General features: G+C 36.9%; 1 pseudogene; it reads right to left on the reverse strand.

Annotated features, from left to right (window-relative positions):
* Positions 1-11,546: 11,546 nt before the first annotated feature.
* LOC113720819 (cinnamoyl-CoA reductase CAD2-like) lies at positions 11,547-19,946 on the reverse strand (annotated as a pseudogene).
* Positions 19,947-20,738: the final 792 nt, after the last annotated feature.

Raw genomic sequence — 20,738 nt, forward strand, 5'->3', positions numbered from 1 at the left:
ATTTTTTTGATTTTTTTGATTTTTTGATTTTTTTGAGAAACTTTCCAAAGATAATTTGCCCCAGTATGAAGAATTGGTCAGTGGGAATCGGTCAGTGGTATAAAGCACGGTCAGCGGGATAAAACCCGGTCCTGCCGAGATTGGCGGGATGAAACCCGGTCCCAATTGATAAAAGCGGTCAGCGGGATAAAACCCGGTCCTACCGAGAGAATTGGCGGGATAAAACCCGGTCCCAATGAAGTAAGCGGTCAGCGGGATAAAACCCGGTCCTGCCGAGGTCGGAGGGATAAAACCCATGCCCAATGAAGTAAGCGGTCAGTGGGATAAAACCCGAGCCTGCCGAGATCGGAGGGATAAAATCTATGCCCAAATGGAAATAAAAGCGGTCAGTGGGATAAAACCCGAGCCTGCCGAGGTCGGAGGGATAAAATCTATGCCCAAATGGAAATAAAAGCGGTCAGTGGGATAAAACCCGAGCCTGCCGAGGTCGGAGGGATAAAACCCGTGCCCAAACGAAAATAAAGCGGTCAGTGGGATAAAACCCGAGCCTGTCGAGGTCGGAGGGATAAAACCCGTGCCCAAATGCGATAAGCAATGTTGGCGGCACAAAGTCCAGACCCAGCGTGATGTTTGGAATGTTGGCGGCACAAAATCCAGGCCCAACGTGACTTTTGGAATGTTGGCGGCACGAAACCCAGGCCCAACTTGACTTTTGGAATGTTGGCGGCACGAAACCCAGGCCCAACGTGATTTTTGGAATGTTGGCGGCACCATGTCCAGGCCCAACGTGATTTTTGGAATGTTGGCGGCACCATGTCCAGGCCCAACTTGACTTTTGGAATGTTGGCGGCACGAAACCCAGGCCCAACGTGATTTTTGGAATGTTGGCGGCACCATGTCCAGGCCCAACGTGATTTTTGGAATGTTGGCGGCACCATGTCCAGGCCCAACTTGACTTTTGGAATGTTGGCGGCACGAAACCCAGGCCCAACGTGATTTTTGGAATGTTGGCGGCACCATGTCCAGACCCAACTTGATCTTTGGAATGTTTGTGAATGGTCAGTGGGATAAGACCCAGTCCTGCCATCCAATTGGTCAAGAAACTGAATTTGATTTTCCAAGAAACAAGAATTTGAACTTGATTTTTGACTTTTGAATTTTGAATTTTTCTGATTTTTTTTTTTTGTAAGAATCTTTTTCAAAATAATTTGCCCCAGTGTAGGGCCATTTTCCCTTCTTTTCCTCTTTCTTCGGCATCGGCCTTCCACATCACCAGATGCTCTTTCGTCGATTTCAACAATGAATACCTGCACAGGGGCTTACCAAAATATGACATGCATTCACATTTACATGAAAAGAGCAGCGTGATTGATTCGAAAATGTATCATTTTGACTTTTGGACGAAATCCTCAAATGTATTGCGGAAAATTTTGCCCCAGTGTGGGCTTATTTTATGAAATCTCATGAACAAAATTTTGCCCCAGTGTGGGCTCCCTTGATTGCAACAATTTGTTCAGATGATTTCCCATTTATTTGAACAAAGAGAAACAGCACTTCTAAAATTTAGAAAATAGTCATATATACAATGTGAAGACACTTAACGTCGAGTTTGAACTCATGCAAAAAATTTCATGGTGAATCCCTTAGAATAACACCAAATTCAAGAAGATTTCTTCTTCGCTTTTAGCATCGGTGCTTAGGATAACAGGTCACCACTTTCTGGTTGGCTCATCTGTCAGGACCAATCAAGTGACTTTATTTTTGATTTGAAAATGGCTGAAGGAAATGGGAGGTCAAGATTTGTCTCTTTTTTTTTTTTTTTTTTTTTTTTTTTTGCTCAAAATTGTAATCGATTCAACATCACATCTTAGTGAAAGCAGAGAGTTTGTCACCCTTATTCCTTAAGAAAATTGAGTCAACATATAAGCTTTAAACTTGCAACCAATGGGTAGGAACGATAGCTAAACATGCGAAAACTGGTTATACCCTTATGATCATAAATAATTGATGGATTCCTTACGAGCATAATCCTCACTTTGGATTGTCATGAAGGAATAAGTCAACAATGGACTTTATTAGCTTGTAATGTGGCTTGAAAACGATAGCTAAAGAATAAAACTTTCAAGGACATAGTACCGAAAATCGCATTTTTCTCAAAATTGCCCCTATTTTGAACCCGAAGATTCTAAACTTTGTTTGATCATTCAAAAGGGACTTCACCATCGAATCTTTTGTATTTCATTATTCCTTTTTGCTTTTCCGTTTTCTTTTCTTTGATCTGGTGGGTTTTCACATGGTGAGTAGCGTCAACCCCATACCCAAGCAATTCAGAAATACAGCTAAAATTTTCCGGCATCAGAAATTTTCTTGACAGGGCCATTGCAAAGAACAGAAGTCAGGACTTTCAGCTTTTGTAATGGGGTCTGGTGGGGTGCTAAAAAAAAGTTAAGGCTTGAAAGCGGATTTCAAAAGTGGTTTGAAGAATCTGAGATCGCATTGTTGTGCCAACCCTATTTTAGGGCTAAATCAAAATTTTGCCCCAGTTTATACTCAATTGATGCTTTTTCTTTTTCATTTTCTTTCTTCTTTTGATTTTTCGGCTTTCTGCCATTTTTTTGAAATTTTCACAAAACTTGCCCCAGTTTATTTGTGAACTGAGGTTCTCATTTCTTCTTTTGTCTTTTGATTTTGTGGCTTTTCACTTTTTCACTTCTTGAAATTTTCATTTTCAACTCAAACTTGCCCCAGTGTGGGGTTTGCAATTCTCAGGGGTTGCCAAACGAAATAATTCAATCTGAAGGCTCAAAAGGGATAACTAAGGATAGAATGTTCGCTTGGAAAAGAAGAGGGCCTGACCTTTATCCCGTTCTTTACATTAACTCTGAAAGGAAACTTTCTTTAATGACGAAATTTCTCGCATGTATTCGAATTAATTGACTGAGGAAGACGCCTGTGAAGCATAGATGATCCGCCAGATGAAATTCTTCCTTTTCTTTTTTCAACATTGGAACCCAAGTGGAATCAAATTTCCAATTTGCGGTTCTCTCCCTTTTAGCCTTAGCATTTTGGCTTTTCTCTCTCTTTTGGAAAATTCTCCAATCTTCTTCCCCAGTGTGGGGGGCGATCATAAGTGCTTTGAAAAGAACCAGCAATTTTGGCTCAAATGAGGATGCAAGGGATAAAGCAGTGTTTAAATGGTAGAAACGATGGCCAAAGCATCATTCTTACGCTTCATGACAAACCAAAGTAAAGAAATGCTCATTGAGAATCCATTCCCCCTTTTGATATTCGAAAATTTTCCCATGTAGGGTTGTGATCATCAAGGCGCTTATTTGAAACGAAGTTATTCTTTTAAAGGCTCAAACGGGAGAGCAAATGATAAAATCTGTATGGGTAGAGAAACGAATGCTCAAAGTATCATTCCAAATTTTCAAAACAAATAAGAATAATGCACCCTTTCGCTTTCACTTAGATATGATTTGAGTCTAATTAGACACTATGGACATTTTTCCAAGTAAAGGTTGCCCCAATGGGGTCAATAGAAGTGGCAAAACATGAATTGTTCAGCGAAGGAGAAAAGGTATCTCATTGGGCCTTTTGAAGGACCTCTCTTATTTTTGAGCACTTTTATTGTACAACTCGGATCACCAATCGAGAGTAAGGATCTTAGGAAACATTCACTTGTGAATTTTCAGGCTGGAGATTAAAAATATCTCAATTTGGTCTTATTTCTCAAAATTCATCATGAAATCTCCAATGAGTAAGAATAAAGAATGAAATGTACATAAATATACACAAAACAATAATTGTCCAAAAATTTTATTGCTGAAAAACAATTTGAAACAAAATTTCTCGTTCAATTATGATACAAATGAGAAGAGAATTTATTGTTTCCTTTTCCTTTGGAACAAAATTTAACAAATCAAATAAACAGAACAATTACGACATCTCTCAGAGGCTTTAGCGTAGAGCTTCCAGATGGATCATTTATGTTTTAATCGTAGGATCTGCCCAAGAATCAAATAACACTTATAATCTTCAAACTTTATGGGATTAAAATTAGCATCAGATATAGAAGAATATTTTCGTCTTATTGAAACATTTTTATGAATGCAGGGGAGGGGGAAAACAAAAGAAAAATACCCAGAGTTAGTAGGCAAAACTGCAAAATCGGTATGCATGTCCTATGGGGGAACCCTTTTTGTGCCAAGGGTAGGCCTAGCATGAAAATGCAATCCGCTAGAGTAGGCACTATACAATACCTGATGGATCTGATCAATTCATTGAGTGAAAAATAATTTTGAAGAATTTGGTCAATTGGAGAGACGAAAGACACTGTCAAAAAGAGGACCTCGTCCGAAGGGATTGATCACCTTTGATCGATATTTGCAAAAACGCACGGGTTTGACCTTGACGAACTTCCTATCGAAGAAATTGGAATTCGTTTTGACAACTTTTCTCAGTGAAACACGGGTCAAAACTCCAACTGATCAAATGGCTGGATGCAATGGATGTTTTTTTTTCTCAAAATCGACTAGGTTTTCCATTTTGAAATTTGACATTGAAATCTTAATTGGTCAAATGAAATTAACAATTTATTAAAAATCGACCGGATGACCCTAAAAAGGGTAGATTGGTCAAATGAATTGATTGAAATTGATAATTTATTCAAAAATCGACCAATCACCCTAAAAAGGGTAAATTGGTCAAATGAATGAAATTGAATTAGTGATTTATTCAAAAATCGGCCGAATGACCCAAAAAGGGTAAATTGGTAATTGACGATTTATTCAAAATCGACCGGATGACCCTAAAAGGGGTAAATTGGTCAAATGAATTGATTGAAATTGATGATTTATTCAAAAATCGACCAAATCACCCAAAAAGGGTAAATTGATCAAATGAATTGATTGAAATTGATGATTTATTCAAAAATCGACCAAATCACCCAAAAAGGGTAAATTGATCAAATGAATTGATTGAAATTGATGATTTATTCAAAAATCGACCAAATCACCCAAAAAGGGTAAATTAGTCAAATGAATTGATTAAAATTGATGATTTATTCAAAAATCGACCAAATCACCCAAAAAAGGGTAAATTAGTCAAATGAATTGATGATTCATTCAAAAATTAACCGGATGACCCTAGAAAGGGTAAATTGGTCAGATGAATTGATTGAAATTGATAATTTATTCAAAAATCGACCAATCACCCTAAAAAGGGTAAATTGGTCAAATGAATTCAAAAATCGACCAAATCACCCAAAAAGGGTACATTGGTCGAATGGATTGAACAAAATTTATGGTTGGATTGAATTGCCCACCCATTGGTAATTTCCAAAAATTCATTGTGATGCATTAGTCTATGAGCCTTCTAAAATCAGATTTTGGCCTCAATTCATTTATCGTCTCAAGAATGAAGGATCATTTGTGAATTTCTTTAAGTCAATGTCCTTTAAGCAAGGGATTTTTACCAATTATGTTAAAACGGCCAAAAGATGATTGTTAGATGCTCATATTCTAATGGTTCAAAATTGCTTTGCCGTCTTTTGAAAAGATCGGATCCTACCTTACCTTGTGCACTACTCCTTTGGATGGTACAAAATGTAAACGTGCAAGTCTCGTTGGATTAAGTATCCGAGACACAAGGTGGTTTATTCCTAAATACGGGATTCCCTATGTGGCATTCCCTTTCTATGGTTTATGCATGATGCCATTTATTAAAACGATGTAAATATGTGACAAATACGGCCTAAAGGACATGAATAATGCATCGGGGGGAAAAAGTCTAAAAATGAAATGTATTTATTGAAAATTAAGTGTAATGACTGAAATTTAAACATGTGAGTTATCTAATGGGGTAGGTCACTAAAAGAGTGCCAAAGTGGCCTCTTATTGCTAAGGCATATGGATGCAAGCCAAGAAAACAAAAGAATGGTTAGTACACATAACATATTGAGAGCAATTAAGAAAAGAAATACAAATAAAAACAAGTAAAAGAGGTGGAACCCCTTCCCTCGTGCCTAATGTGCTTAATAGGGTAAGGTCGACTCTACCCTAGGCGAGTCTAACATGGATGCATGAGGCTGGGGCTCACTAATGCAACTAGACTCGATAAGGTTTCGGCTCCCAAGCCTTCAGACCTAAAGGCGAAGGGTCATCACCCCCAGGGCCCTTGGTCGGTGGCTCGAGTGATCCCTTAGGTAGCGCTATGGGCGCAGCGCACACCAGCCGCCTACCCAAGGCGATCGATCCTAATCCTACAAGGCGGTGTGGGAAACGCCCACGAAAAAATAAAATAAAGTGGGATAACAATAAGTAAACGTGCACGTATGAAGTGTTTCCTATTTTGAGGGAAGAGGTCGAGAACCAATCGCAAGGCTCTAACGGTGACACACACCCCCCCAAAATGCAATGCATAGCGCGAAATCATACATAAATAAATCATCCACCCATCCAAACAATCGTAGGCGAATGTGTGAGGAAGTGAGGTGATACGCGAAATGCAAAAATCCTAAAAAAAGGGAAAAATGCAATCCTAAACATCCAATGTGATAAATGAAAAGGTTAAAAGAAGAAAAGAATTGACTAAATCGATTGCTCGGACTCTCAAGTCCCCAGTGGAGTCGCCAACTGTCGCGCCCCATTTTTTGATAAATAAATAAAATGAAATGGTTTAAAAAAATGTATTTTTGTGATTGAATTTGTGATTGGAAAATGAATTGTGAATTAAAAGAAAAATGGGTCTAAATGGGGGTTTGAGAATGCGACGATTTGACCCAAAATTATAGTTTAAAAAGGTTTTTTTTTTTAAAACAAAATACGGAGTCGCCACTTGGTAATGAGTTAAGGTGTACCAGGTCACCAAAAAATGAATTTTTAAGAAAAATAGGAAAAAGTAGTGAGAAACCCTTTTTAAACGACTCCTAGCCCACGTAAACCAAAGAAAAAGGTTCGGGAGTCACATTTGACAAAGGGGAAGGCAAGGATAAAATCCAAGGCACCCCTTTGACCTAGCCAAGGCTAGTTGCATGATTTAATCAAAGATTTTCTTGTTTTAATCAAAGAATTTATTACATTTGGATGCACTACATGAATGCAAAATGAAGAAAAAATGCAAACCTAAATTCTAAAATGTCTCTTGCAAGGTTTTTGGTCCCAACCACATGAATTGTGGCGGCCAATAAAGGACAACCTTATAGAGGTCGATTAATGCAAATGATGGCTAAAGTGCAAGTGTGCAAGTGTATAAAAAGGTGAACGTGTGAAATTGTATGAAAAATCCAAGTGTTTGTGTGCAAGCGTATGAAAAGGTGCATGTGTGAAATTGTATGAAAAATCCAAGTGTTTGCGTGAAAATAGAATAATAGATATATAAGGTAAAGTGGAATTCCATTTGTGAGGTGAAAATGAGCGCGTGATAGGGAAAATGTAGTGAGAAAGTATGGTTTGAGAAATGTGAAAAAATGTGGTTAAAAGAGTATGTGGGTGATAAAAATGAAAGTATGACCCTAGAGGAATGCAACAAGTCGGGTACGGGGGTTGACTCCTAACTTTTCGACTTCTATTTTCCCTTTGATTAGAAGGCAAAACTAGCGTGCTAAGGCTATTGAGTAGCCACACTCGCTCGTTTTCCTTATCGGAAGGGGACACTCAAGCAAAATGAACCCTATAGCTAGCATGAGATGCAAAACCTAAAGTGAGGGGAAAGGGATTCGAGGAACATGCCCAATGATAAAACTAAAGAAAGTTGTATGATATGTGGTGAACAAGCAAATGATGCACTAATGAAAAGAAAGGAAAAAGCCTATTGGGTCTAGCGTTGGACTAGCCCTTTCTATGGATTTCTACTAGCATTGGACTAGTGGAAACGGAACAATGAACCACAACTAGCGTTGGACTAGTGTGGTGACGAGAAAGGGGGCCACAACTAGCATTGGACTAGTGTGGTGACGAGAAAGGGGGCCACAACTAGCATTGGACTAGTGTGGTGACGTCCATTCATCCATCACATTCATTCATGACTATAAAAAGCGAGTAGACATGCGAATCACTTATAAACACGTAGCACATAACACTTAGCATGCTTGACTAGATGCAAAGACCTAATAAAGCGATTAAACACGTAGCAACGAAAGCAAGCAATGAACTTATTACATTTGCTAACTAAAACAAAAGGGGGGGAAAGGGAAAATGGACAAGAAAGCTCACCAAGCCCTATCTATTACAAGCCAAGAGGTGTACACATACCCCATTTAAAAGAATAATTTAATAAAAGCAAGAATGAATGAAATAATGGAACTAAAGAATGGTAATGAAAGCAAATTAGGCATGCGATTCACACTTAGCACATTGGATCACATAGGAGAGACAAAAGGGATAAAAGAAATTATACCTCCCTTGAAATGAAGCTCTAATGGAGTGAAGTCAACTTATTTACCCTCCAAAATAATAAAGGAGTCAAGGTGCCAATTTATTTGACAAATAATCACAAAGGATAAAAATAAACATGAATTTGAATCAATTAAATCATGTCAACAACCCACATTTAAGAAGTCAAGAGAAGAAAAGACTTGATTGCAAAAAAAAATTAATAAAGTTTTGGGGTCAAAATTAAAGAAAAATAAAGTTTAGGGGCCTATTTACAATTAAGTTAGGGACCCAATTGAAAGAGGTTGAAAATGTTTAGGGCCACAGTACAGTTAAAGAGAAAGTCAGGGGCTGATTTGCAAATGCCTTTTTTCTGGTTTCTTAGTGGATCAGGCTACTTGGGCCATTTATTTGTTTGTTTGGGCCAAAGCTTCCTTAAGCCCGATCAAAAAAAATCAAAGAAAACAGATGGGCTGGCCTTCACTTTCCAGCAAAGCAAATCCAACCAAAAGAGTGGGCTTCACCTCTTAAGCCCAAACCAGAAATCCAAACAAAAGAAATTAAGCCCACTTTTCAAACCCAACCAAATATTAATACCCAAAAAACCCAACTCATAAAACTAAACCCAACAAGATTAGCAAGTCAAATAAAATTATCAAGCCACAATTATGATCTAAAATCAAGAATTAATCCACCCAAAAGACTGCTTAAAAAATTGAAAGGATAATTAAAGTCTAAAAGGGCAAAATTGGTTTAATTACAAAAGGTTTTAGGCCATATCAGAATAGGGGAAATTCGAGGGATTCAAATGCAACCAAAGCAGGGACCTAATTGAAGGACTTATGCAGGTGTTGGAGGCAAATTATGAAGCTCAGAAAATGCAGGACCAAATCACAAAACAAAAAGAAAATGGAGGGATTGAAACTTCAATTTAAGCAAGTATTCATCTTCCCCAAATGAATTCAACATCAGACCAACATTGCTACTTTCTTACGAAGGAAAAATGTCCGAAAAAAAAAAACTTCGGACTCACATGAATTTCTTCTCATCTGAATTCATATCATTAAATCGATTTTATGCAAGAAGGGAAATTAAGAAAACAAAGCCCGTCAAATACTGCTTTTATTCACGAAAAACGACACCGGCTACTTGTTCTCTTCATCCGAAAAATGCAGATAAATCACCTTGGAATCAGAAATTTCAATCAAGCAATTCGTCGAACAGGTTAGGGGCGTTAGAAAATTCACCAATTCTTTGTTATATGGAAGCAATAATCGGCCCAAAATTTATCAGAAATCAAGCCATTCAGCTCAATCAACGTATGCAGCATGTGTATTCAAAAATGAAGCCAATTAACAGGAGAATTGCACCAAATAAAATCACGGAAAACCCATTTCAAAAGCCGGACAAGAACTGGAAAATTTTTATCTCCACCATGTTTCAGTCCAATTAGCGAGAAAACAAAACATACACAATTACGAAATCACATATAAAGCTATAGGCAACTAATCAATATCAGAAAAATGAACAATAAGCTTCAAAAAATCTAGAACCGAAACTCGAAAATTAAGGGAGAAAGACTTACAGTGCTAATCTCAATGAGCTTCAATGATGGTGGTAGTGGATTTCGGTGGGCAGCCTTCCCTTCTTGCTTCTGGCCCGAAGTTCTTCTGAATGGCCTGCTTGTGGCTTCGTTATGGAGATTGAGGAGAGGGATCGTGAGGCTTTTGGGAGGCGGATTGGGCTTCCTTCCATTTCTGTGAAGCTTTGATAGCTGCAACCAATTCTTTCCCTGGCAAAGCTCGTTTCTTCCTCCGTTCAGCCGAAGCCTCCCTTTTCCTTTTTCTGCTTTTTCCCTTGCCAGCCGACCTTTTCTTCTTCCCAAGCCCAGACCAAATCTCCCATTTTCCATCCGCGGCCCCCCCTATGGTTCGTCCGTAGCTTCTCTTTCTCTGTTTTTGTTGTCTCCTTTCTCCATCAGACGGAAGCCTCTGACTTCCTTGTTTCTCCCTAGCCAGCCATCCCCGATTCTCCCTTTTTGTTTTCTCATTTTTTTGATTTTCCTTTTTCTGTTTTTCTATTCCTTCCCCCCTGGCGTGGCCGAAGCCTTCCTCTTTGTTTTTCTTGTTCTGTTTTGCTCTCTAGCCGCCCCTCAATTTCTCCCTCTCTGCCATTTTCTCAGCCGAAGACCCCTCTCGGTTCTTCCCTCTGCTGTTTTTTCCTTTTTCCGTTGTGTTTTCCCTTGGTCAAAAACTTCCGCCAAACTCCTCTGTTTTCTCTTTTTCTGTTTTTTGCCCCCGCCCCCTGCTGAAGATCCCCTTGTTTTTTTCTTTTCTTTCCCTCTCTTTTTTCTTCCCTCCGATGATGCTCTCTTACTCCTCTAAATGTGTAACACCTAAACCCCTTTGTTGTCCAACTAGAATGAGGACATTTGTCCCACATGCAAGATTCCACTTGACATTTTTATTATTTTCTTCTTTTTCTTTTTTTTTTCCTGAAATTTAGTATGAAGATCAAAATAAACTAAAATGGCCTAAAAATAAAATAAATTAAAATAAAATAAAAATAAAATAAAATAAATAAATAAACCAAAAACTAAAAATTGAACACATAAATCTAAACTTAAATCAATTAAAAACAGAGTTGAAAAAATCAAAAATTTGGTGTCTACAATAATGTAGTAGAAGTAATATGAATAATGATTAATAAAGATACAAGAGAATTGTTACAGTTTTTTTTGAATAATAATATATAATGATACAAGAGATTTGTTATAGTTATATTGCATAGATGATATAGTCTACAAGTGGACTCTTAGACCAAATTTACACAAGTATTTGCCATCTTTTGAAGCTTTATCAAGTTAGCAGGAAAGAATTCATTTTCTTCCAATATCAAAAAAATAAAAAACTCATTTTTTCCCTTCCCCCCCACCCCCCTTCTCTCGAGGAGACCAAAAAACCATATTATATTGTCATGATCAAATGCTCTACTATTTTTAGTTTGCAACTAAGAATGCCTAGTCTAAAATTTAGTGCATTCACGATCAACAAGACTGTAAATTTAAGCAATTTTTTGGTAAAAATATGCAAAGTTCACATAAAACTTATGTTTGTACTAATTTAGTTCATGAACTTTAATCTTGTCTTACATTGGCGCAATAAGAAATAGAAGTTTAGTGCAATGACATATTATTTATTACTCCAAATAGTACAATTAATGCTGCTCCTTTATTTGATAAATCCTGTCAAACTGCAGCTGTAGCACGCAAGCAAACTCATAAACATGCTTCAGCTTTAATTGGCAGCAGCAAATATAATGTAGTACCAATTGTTAACTTCAGTTCAAATTTTTAAGATACCAAAAAGTAGAGTACTCTCCATTATTGCATACACACAGATTCTTCTAAATCCCTGCATATGCATACAAGGCCAGTCAGAGAGTCATGGCACATAAAAGAATCTGCAACATATTTTCATTAGGGAATGAAATAATTTGAAGTGTTCCTCATCAACTTTGGTACATTCACAATGCAACTGAAGCGACCAACAATTTCTTCTCCTTCAAGCTTTCAACTGTTTCCTTGATGCTTTGTTCAAAGGGAGTGAATTCAATTCCTAAGCTCTTTGCCTTTTCCTTGGAGACCTGATACTCTGGCACAAATGGCTTGTCATCGGCACACCTACAAGGATCAGACCAAGTGACAGATTTGGTCATCGTCCAGTAAAAGCAATCTTATATACATGATTTTTTTGCTTTCTTCAATCTTTATCAATCTTTCAGGAGTCCAATTATGTCTGAAAGTAGGTAACTAAAATGAAAATTCATCGCGTCCAGATGACATGATATGAATCACAATAGGCAAACATATATAGGGATGTCTTACTTTAAGACATGACAATCTCAGGTATAACATCACATAAAAACTGTTTATCCTCGTCAAACCATCAAGTACAGCAGAAAGACAAAAGAACGATAAAAGCTTGCTTAACTTAAACACAATATAATTTCCTGTCAGTTTTCTAATTTCTTTCTGGTTGGGTTCATCTACCTCACATTTTTTTGGACATGGAAAAAAAAGAATAGTAGATGCAAAATTTGAAAGGTGAAAAATCTGATTGCTATGACGAAAGGTCAAAACTTCCAGGTGAACACTTCAAAACATGTAAGCATATTACCTCCAAGATTTCCTAATTACAGGTTTAGTTAGCAGAGAACCCTATTCATGTACTAAAGTGTTCTGAATATTTGCAAATAGCAAATTCATGCTTTTATCATAATCCTGAAAATATTATGATCATGTCATAGTCATAATTCTATTATTACTACTTTAAAGTACTTCAGAAAGAATCAATCTCCATTAAGTGAAATGATCATATACAAGTATTCTTGAAGTAAGGCAGCTTATCCAGACACTAACAAAGTCAGCTGATACAAGTCACCTTTCTAGAATGCACACAATGAACTCATTGTTCTTGACGTTACTGCTGCTTATATTGCCTTCTCATTTGAGATTGATGTGCACAAGAAAATGTTTATTTAAGACCAGAAGAATAGCATATTTGGGCTGAGAGTAACATGAAAGTTAAGAACAAGCCCTATAGAAATAGTATAATTCAGAAATGCAACCTAGTTAACAGCAAGACAATGTTATCTACTAGTCAATCTCAAGGTAAAAGAAACCTCCAACATATGTTATCTACTAGTCAATCTCAAGGCAAAAGAAACCTCCAACATCTTTGTGCCATCTGCTATGCTCGATTCATAACATTCTGAAACCTAAAATGACATATATATGTGCAGTAAAAATTCCCAAGAACCAAACCATCATAACAAGGACTAGAGCTTTAACCATAAAGTACTAATTTAATTGACTAGCTAGCAAATGTTAACGCTCCTGAACGTTCTGTATCTTATTTCCATTTCAAATAACAAAAAAATTCAAAATCTTGTAAAAACTTCAACACCCTTGACCAGAAGGTGTGTCGTAATCAGTAATAATCAGATGCATCCAAGTTTTAATCAAATACGAATTTAACTCAGATGAAGGAACTGTGCTGTTTCCAAAGATACTCTTCATGAGAGTTTCCTAACTTTTATCACGTCTTGAGTTTTGGATGCATGGTCTACCCTTGGTAGAAGCGTGGAAATATGGATTATATATGTGATCAAATGATGAACTTCATAATAAGTCTAACATGATCCTATATTGCACATTTAGATAAGTACATCTGAATGCATCGTCAAATCCAAATTACAGAGCTTGGACTTACTTTACTGGAAGCTTTAAGGAAGGATAAAGTTCATGCAAGATCTTCATAACTTTGGAGTAGTGTGCCACTTGTTCAACCAGGCAGTATCTTCCACTAGCCAATGGATTTTCAAAAGCTAGTATATGTGCATTAGCAACATCTTTCACATCAACCCAGGGAAATGTTGAATTTGGAAATGTTTCTGCACCTATTGAGACAAAAACCCAGAAAACAGAAAACTGAGTGAAACCATTAGCATATCTGGAAAGAATGTGAAGTTATATGAAGAATTCAACAACAGCTAAGAAAAAATTAGAACATACAATATATCCAGTCAAGGGCAAGACAAGGTTCATATCATCTTCTTTTATGTACAAACATTTCTAACAGAGAGAGTAAAATAGAATGAGAAAATGTTTACAACAAGCATACTTGCGCTTATGCTGAATACTTGTTTGTTTCACATTTCCTTTTTACTTTAATTAAGAAAGCATCAGGAAATTTATAACTTAGATATAAGCACAATAAAAAGTGCAGTAAAACATCCCTGAAGCACACTAGATCAAACAAAATAAGTTTTTTACATGATAGACGACCCAAAAGATTTTGGTACTTGAGTTCCAGATAAACAACACATATATGCACATCTCAACACAAAAAGGCTATAAGAAAACAAAAATTATTGTGGGCACACCTGCTGCCGCACTTGCAAACAGACGAGACTCTGGCCAAACTCCAAATGTGAAATGACCATGTCATCCACCTTCTGAAAACTCAAATCCACTAAACAGGCAGAGAACTCACAACAAACTTTCCAACATGGCAAATTACATGACACATTGCTCCAATTACCATGAGATTCTTGGGATAACTAAATTGACTAAACAGGCTCAGCTTATGGCTTCCACGGTGCATTGCTCCCAAGTACATAAATTGGCCACTCTAGTGGTAGTTTGGCCATTTTCATTTGGTCTCAAGTTGATTTTCAGTTGAATCAGCTAATCACAAGTTCTACCCTGATTTAAATTGCGCCCACATTCTCCGCTATATTTTCATATAGTTTCAATAGCTAAATTAGCAAGTGGTTTGGGGTAAATCTTCACAGTACTGGATGTAATTGTATATAGTCCACTAGACCAAAGACTCAACCAAGTATTCAGGAGGGGGGGGGGGCAACACCACCAACAACAACAAACTTGAGTCATTGTTATTCAACATGCAACTTTCAATCCCATTTCTATTCTTTGAGCAAATAAAACTTTCTCATTCAACTGAAATTAATATAAGAAAGTATATTATGTAAGTATCTATATAGTAGATGTGCAAGTATAGACTAAGAAAATTAGAGCAAGTTAAAAATGAATAAATAAACAAAAATAAGCCAACAACCTAAAGCCGATAAACTTGAATTATGGTTTCAGTAGCAACACCAAGGACAGCTTCAAAATTTTCTCGGTTCCCTCAAAGGCAGAATCAAGGGAAAAAAAAGGTTTACCAACAGCATAGCATACGGGTCTGTGCCCTCAAATAATAACTAAGCAGATCCAACCAAAAGAGCAAGTTCCAGAGATTTGGTTTGCTTTCTCTTTATGTAAAAATCCATACCATTTATTAGGTTCAATATTACAGCACCACTGGTGTTAAGTGTTGGCTGTAACAGAGGTCCGATCACCATGGCTGGGTTTATTGCAACCATGTCTATGTCATTCTCTTTTACAAACTTCCAGGCTTCATCCTCAGCCAATGTCTTCGCAAGAATGTACCATGACTAGAAAAGGAGAAGGTAAAAGAAAAAGAACAACATCATATATATCTCCTTTTTAAATACTAACCATTTTTAATTGGCTGTATCTTGAAAGGCAATAATACCCAGTCGCGGAAAACAGTTTGCCTGAGTGAGCAAGGTGTCTATCATGGGGAGAGAGAGAGTCTCAAGTTTCTAGCAGCATCATGCTGATAATTATGGTGGAAAGCAACTTGAAGCATGATAGAAGCACTTAGCAGGAAGCAGGATGAGTAATTTCCGGAGATGAATAAAATAATTAATCATGTATCTTGAATTCATGACCAGCACAGTAAAGTGTACTACAATGACATAATCATGTATACTATGCCCAAGATGATGGAGAACTTAACCAGATATAGAAAAGGATCTTGAATCATGGTTGATTCTAATTATTATCTAGAGTTAATTGTTTCAGAGTTTGGTTTGAAGATTTAAAACTTTAGCAACTCAGAACATGTCTTAACTTATGAAATTTCAATTCAGTTTTCAGCTGATCCCAAAAGTTGTCACCTTTTGGCTTTTCCATTAACTATTCCTAAGCTAATGACTGATTTTCAATGAAAGATATATATTAGTGCAATTGGAAAGTAAAGCAAAAGCTTTGGGAACAACATCAAATGGTTTTCAATGTTAGTCAGAGCAGAAAATAGTTTACAGGTCATTATCCAAATTCATGTATAATGTCTTACACAGAACAGAAAGTGACATTCACAGACCTTGGTTTCTTTGCAGAAATCTGGAAGAGTCCACCAAGTCTCATCAACCACCACGTCAGGAGTAAGAGGCTTTCCATTGAAGCCAACTGAAGCAAAAGAGGAGGTCAAAATCACTCTTTTGCACATGATTTAAGTACATTCAGAGTCCCTTTTACGGCAGGATCAATCAATTCAGCCTGTCAAAAAAGAATTGCAAATAAGTGATGACTGACAGATATCAGAAATCATTCCAGCTAACTGGAACAAAGTTCATATGAAACATATTTAGTACAGATGTATTTGGAAAAAGTACCATTTATCTTTACTTTCATTTTGAACAGTGCTTTTTCCATGACGCAAATATATTTTCCAGCTTTTCAGGGTTCCTCTTATATTCATTAGCTCTGCCATAAATCAACATGTACAAATAACTCGACAATAAGTCCGACTCTTTTAGAGTAATTACTGTGCTTTTAGAGAGATTGAGGTCCAGGATGACTAAAACCAGTTAAATTAAATAGTCTTTTAATTTTAGGTTGAACAATGGTTTCGACAAAGCTATGCAGATAACAAAGTATTCTTTTTAAGCAGACAGTGGTTAATTGGTCATAGCCATTAGACAGAAATCAGACATTGGTTTACTTCAGTGCAAAATATTTCCACCTAGAAGAATTAACACACCCCAAATCTGAGCAAATGAGTTTTCATTCAAGAAACTAAAAAGCTTGCTTTTGCCACAGAGAAGCTATTAAAACATCCTTATCCATGTCCCTTTAGGGTTGCAATTGCATTTAGTTGGATTTTGGCCCAAGTTAATATCTTTGGTTGTGAAACAACCACATTATCTTTTTTAGGTTCACCTAAATTGCCTGAGAACCTTAACCATCTATACTTCTACATTTCTTCACAACTCACCAACTCCTACTTATTTCTTCAAAACAAGCTGTTTACCATTAGTTTGCAAATGCAAGGGATGACATCTAGTATCTTCTTTCATGAGACAGGTAGGATGATATCTAGTATCTTCCATCATGAGACAAGTAGGACTGTATTTACTATTTTCCTAGATGTGGAAAAATAATATTAATGACAAAAGCAGTTAATACTATATAATCCCTGAGAACAAATGAATTGGCTTTCAAAAAAGTTTCAACACCAGAAAGCACAGAGTAGAATACTCAATGCTACACCAAAATGAGTGCAGCATACGACTAATTCTGAATGTGAATATCGACACAAAATGAGATCAAATTCACAAAAACTCCACATAATGTAAAAAAAGACAAGCAAATGCACTCCCACAGTAAGGAATTTGACCACTTTTACTTAGGACACGGGATTTATAAGGTTTTAGAGCCAACATTGTTGAACCATACTGAGTACCATCCTGGATTTTTGAAGTTGAAATGTATATATACCTCTCTAATAGGATTTTTGGAACAACTGCCCAATCATTTACACAAAAGAAAAATAAAACAGAAATAAGTAATAACGAAGTGGAAAGCATTTAGATGCTCTGCTCCCAACACATACTAAAATTTCTTTTCCTCTTTTTTTTCCTCTTTTCTTTTTTAATGAAGGAGGGGGGGGGGGGGTTGGGGTGGGCAAGCAACAAAGCATTACTAGATTCAACAATATTTTTAGGTTATACTCTGGCACATTTCTGCAATCTTTTTGGACATATGCTACTATTAATAAGATTCTTACAAATTGGAGATAAAGGATGTCCAAATGTAGTAGAGCCACAAATTTGTTAGGATTACATACTAGAAGCAACCAGAGATTATCTAAAACAATTTGCCTTTGCTAAAGAAGTTATTGAGAACCAGCTAAAGAAGTGACCTGAGCTTATCTAACATCATTTGCCTTTGCTAAAGAAGTTATTGAAAGCCAGCTATAGTGTCTCATACATATTTGTGTTAATCTAAAAATGATTAATTTAGCTAAAGCAATTGTTGAAACCAACTACATTTTCTTTCACATTCCCATAGCCAAGAACAGAAGTTCATCAGAACTAATGGACTAAAAAGGCTCGATCTTAGAATTCAATATCAGTTTGCAATTGGCTATTGGGCTTCCTTGTTTATTATCATTATTTAAGAGAAACATTCATCCATCGAGAGACATACACAGTGACTTGAGAGTAAACCATGAGAAAACATAGATGTATCTGCAACCTAAATAGCAGAACCTATGGCTTCTTGTCTTACTTCGACACATGAAGAAAATCCATACTCAATTAAGGAATAAGGAAATGATCAATGGACCTGAGGATCGTTGCGTGGGTCATGGAAAGGAGATGCTATATGGAAAACACCATCACACCCATCAATTGCAGCATCAAAGGAACCTTCTTCCAGTAGGTTTGCTTTGAACAACTGAAGTCTCTCTGATGCTCCATCAAGTGCAAGCAGGTGTGCCACTTTCTTTGGATCATCTGCATGATTTACATGAATTAGACCAAAGCTCATAGTCAAGAACACTAAGCTCAGAAGCAAAAAACTTTTATCTTCGATACAGTAGTTTCATGAAATAACAAAACCAGATGATGACCTCTAACTAGTAAGACACCGCAAGCATCTGGAAGATTGGACAACATGATGGCTTCAAGAATTAGAAAAGGATGGTAGTTTGGGAATATCAATGATGTCAATGGTGATTAACATCACATGGGAGACAATTCCAGTAGTTGAACCTGTATACTAGAGAAGAAAGGAGAAGGAAAAGGACACAAAATGACAGGTACATTAGTACTTTCTCATCATCCATCAGCTTACAAAGAGTAATCTCTTTAAGGAAGCAAAATCTCGTCTCCCCAAGTTCCCCCCCCCCAACCAAAAAAACCCAACCTTCCTTCCCCACCGCAAGATGAAAAAAAAATGCTGCATAGAAGACAGAATATAGAAAGAACGTGGATTACTTTACTGTTCTCATACTAAAGAGAAAACCACAAATAACAACAACAACAACAACAACAATAATAATAATAATTGAAAATGCAGCACAACCATAGGAGTTCTGCTCAGGAAAACAAAACAAGCCCACAGGAGTTCTGCTACATCTTTTAACATATATAAGCTGGAAATTGGTAGCGAAACTTTCTGGTTTATCATATGTTCCAAACCATAAGCTTGCCAACTACTAAGACAATATCATCAGTCAAAGCCTCAGCAAATTCTTTCAAATTTCCAATATGTCACAGGTGCACGTGTTATTATTCAAGAGAACATAGGATTAACCAACGATAAAATTGCAGTTTGGTGGAGCTCAAGATTTTTACTACAGAAATATTGCATTACATGATATTCCTCAATTCTGACATTCTAAACCCAAATTAACCTTCCTTTTTCTCCATTCTTATAATCACAAAAGCCCTTATCTCTCCAATCTTCAATATGAACACCTACCTAATCAGAATTTTCAATTCCCAGAGCCACCCATGAATTGTACGTTAATCTGGAAAACGAAATTGCACAAGAAACTCAAGCAAAATACCAACAAGAATCCAATAGCTCACAAACAAAACCCAAAAATTAAAAATTAAAAAAAAAATCTTCATACCATGTAACTTAAAGCACAACCAATATCCAAAAGTTTCAACTTCAGAGAGGGGAAGAAGTTTCAGAAAAGCTAAATCTAAAAGAGAAAGACGAAGGGCTTGGAGGGATACTTACTGAGGTCACGGACAGATGCCTTGACAATGTAACCACGGTGGAGCAAGAACTTGACAAGCCATGATGCTATGAAGCCGGAAGCCCCTGTTACACACACTGTCTTCTGCATTGCTTTCAACCGGATATGGGGCGTCCCTGAACGGTCCCCTCACAAACACAACCTTGAGGACTAGAAATAACCACGTCAGAAAGGCTAAAAAATGATGGGTGCTTCAAAAAACAAATTGCACTAGCCCAAACGGTAACGGACGGAGCAAACGGAAGAATTGAAATTTTGAAAGTTGAAAATTTGAAATAGCCGCACAAAACAAAATCGACCGAAAAGGATGCTCTCCAAGTACCTAATAGCAGAAGCAAACGACTGAACCAAGGAAGCAAACGATTGGAGAGTAGTTGCCCGACTGAACTGTTTGCTAACAGAGGAAGCAAAGAGAGAGGAAACTGAAGCAAACTTGGTTGAAAGTGAAGGTCGTGAAGCAAACTATTATGAAGTAATCTGAAGGTCGTGAAGCAAAGTATTATGAAGCAAACTGAAACAAACTATTAGAAGCAAACAGGAAGCAAAGTGAAGGTACAAGCAAACAGAGGAAATTCATCATCTCACGAACTTGGTTCAGTCATGCAACTTAATAGCAGAAGTAACTACGCTCTCCGAGTTTGGTGAAACATAAAGCGTATTAGCATACCAAGGTAACGTGACTGAACCATCGTCTTCAACTGTGGCCAATTATTTGTCACCCAATGCACATCGGTTTAGGGTTTAGGGATGAAATTAGAGTCACTAAAAACATAATATTGGTTGTGAAGAATAGTGAATTTGTACCATATGTGTATGCATATGAGCATTCAACTTTTCAGTGATGGACTATAATGAGATAGTAGTTATCCGAAAATTCAGGGGTATGTATTGAAGTAAAACATCGAGCGAAATTGGGGAAAGATGAGAGAAACAAAGTCAC

Source organism: Coffea arabica, chromosome 1c, assembly GCF_036785885.1.
Source record: "Coffea arabica cultivar ET-39 chromosome 1c, Coffea Arabica ET-39 HiFi, whole genome shotgun sequence".
NCBI lineage: Eukaryota > Viridiplantae > Streptophyta > Magnoliopsida > Gentianales > Rubiaceae > Coffea > Coffea arabica.